Below are 2,141 nucleotides of genomic sequence, written 5' to 3' on the forward strand. Positions count from 1 at the left end.
ATTCTTCTCAAAAGGGCCTGTGTTAAGCCTGGATAACTTGGTTAGCGTGTTTTTGGCCAAATACAAATCTGTTAACTTAGTTGCTCATCGTTCCATGGGCTGCTGTGTCTACGACACAACCTGTAGCATTTGGGGCTCTCACCCCGTTATTTCTAGCTTTGGCTAAGAGAAAATCAAGAATTCAGGGTTCAGACAGAAAATGGGAATGGCAGGAAAGATTAGGAAAGTGACTAGAAAAATGTCAGTTTCAGGCAGCTGAAGTTTTCTGTTTTATTGAAAGTATGAGACTATCTAGGACCTCTGCCTCAGTCCAGTTTTTATCAGTACACGTTGCTAATACAGAAGAGTGGGCTTCACTGTGGGAAACTGGCACATGAGGTGACATAGCTGGATCACCTCGAGTCCCCTCAAGCCCCTCCCCATTCCCCGGACTCCCTTCCCATCTTGAAAAGTCTCCCTTCCGGTTTCCCGTCACCTTTCTAGGCTCTGGTGGGTCCTACGGCACACGCCACCGCGGGGTGGGAACATAAGAAAAGGGCAAGGGAGGTCCCAGGGAGGGAGGCAGGAGGCAGAGGGGAGCCGGCCAGCCGCTCCTCCGCAGTAAGCTCTTGTGGGAGTTCATCCGGCCCAGGAGACCTGGCACACCCTGAGGCCAGCGTCCCTCTCTCCGCGGGGTGCGAGCAGCCCCTCACCTCCCGCCAGGCCTCGTGAAGCTCGCACAGAGGACTTGGCTCCCAGCACACCCTCCCCGGGGTCACACTCCAGCCGTATTCAAGCCGCAGTGGCCTCCAGACTCCTCTCGGTGATCCTTCTCTACAGATTCAGAGAAGGGGAAGTCCCTCCTGGCCCAAGTTCTTTTGTTAGAAAGGGAGAGAAAGGCCACAACCACTGACTTCAAAAAAATGATGCCGCAGTTAATCAAAAGTTAGGCCTGATTTGGAGTCCATAAGCTGTCATAGTACACTGTCTTCTCAATCAGAAGTCTTTTAGACTCTTACAAGGTCCGCTCTTTCACGAAGCTAAGTTTCAATAGCACGGTCTCATCTGGGGGTGCGGAAACAGGAATGAAGCCGTGTTGTTCACCGTTCAGAAGAGACTGGTGTGCTGCGTACTGTAGGTGCAAGGCAGCAAGCCAGGGTGGACGAGGAGGGTCCGGGGGAGGAGCACAGCTGGGACCCATGAGTCCTGCCTCCGTCCCTCTGCATAGCCTACTAGAGTGAGGACTGGGGCGTTGAACTCAGTGGCGAGCACACCAACGCCTTAGAACTTTATGGATCCGGTTTAGTTCTGATTCCCACTGGAATTAGATTGGCTCCCGTCGGTAGACACCCATCAGCTCCGCTCTGTTCCATGAAAAGCACCATGTTCAGGAGCTGTGGGGTGAGCAAGACCCTGCCCAGCCTCTGAAGAGCGCTGCTCTGGTGGGGAGAGGAGGATGCGCGCCTCACTGGAAGGCTCAGGGTTCAGCTGCTGCCCGTGCAGGGTGTGCTGGAGCTCACAGCAGGTCCTCCTCCTGTCAACCCGAGAAGCCGGAAAATCACGCAGACAGGGGCAGAGCCCTACCGTGTGTGCGAACGTGTGTGCGTGTGTGCGAGCATGCGCACCTGCTCACGGCTTTGACTGACTCGGAAACATTCTTTTTCCTTGGTCTGGGGAGGGGAGTGCTTGGCAGGAGCTGACTGAAAGGAGCCCAGGCTTTTGGAGAAAGTCTGTGTAGGAGAAAGTCTGTTATATAAAAATCGATATTAGGGATACACATGGGACAGAATTCCAAGTGGTTCTGAGTAGATTCTGCTGCCAGGAAAGGAGTTCAGGGAACCTGCAGGGAGATTGCTCAGTGAGGAGATAACTCGGCCTCATTTGTGGCCATACATAGTTTGAGAGTGAGGGTTTCAGGATGGGTCCAGTGTGGCCTGATGCCCTCCAGACAGGGTCCTCTGGTGCAGCAGCTGTGCACTTTACCCCAGCTTTCTCCATAGGGCTGAAAAAGTGAAAAGTCGGCGCCTCTGGGCAGGTGAGTAGGCCCTGGGCACGCTGTCGGTGTGGCCCACCCTGGGCAGATGGGTGCCTGGGCAGGAAGCAGTGGTCAGGGCAGCACAGGGCTGACGTGAATCACCACCACCGCCAGCCTCCTGGACCTG

Source organism: Fukomys damarensis, unplaced genomic scaffold, assembly GCF_012274545.1.
Source record: "Fukomys damarensis isolate Sample0158 unplaced genomic scaffold, DMR_v1.0_HiC HiC_scaffold_7, whole genome shotgun sequence".
Taxonomy (NCBI): Eukaryota; Metazoa; Chordata; class Mammalia; order Rodentia; family Bathyergidae; genus Fukomys; species Fukomys damarensis.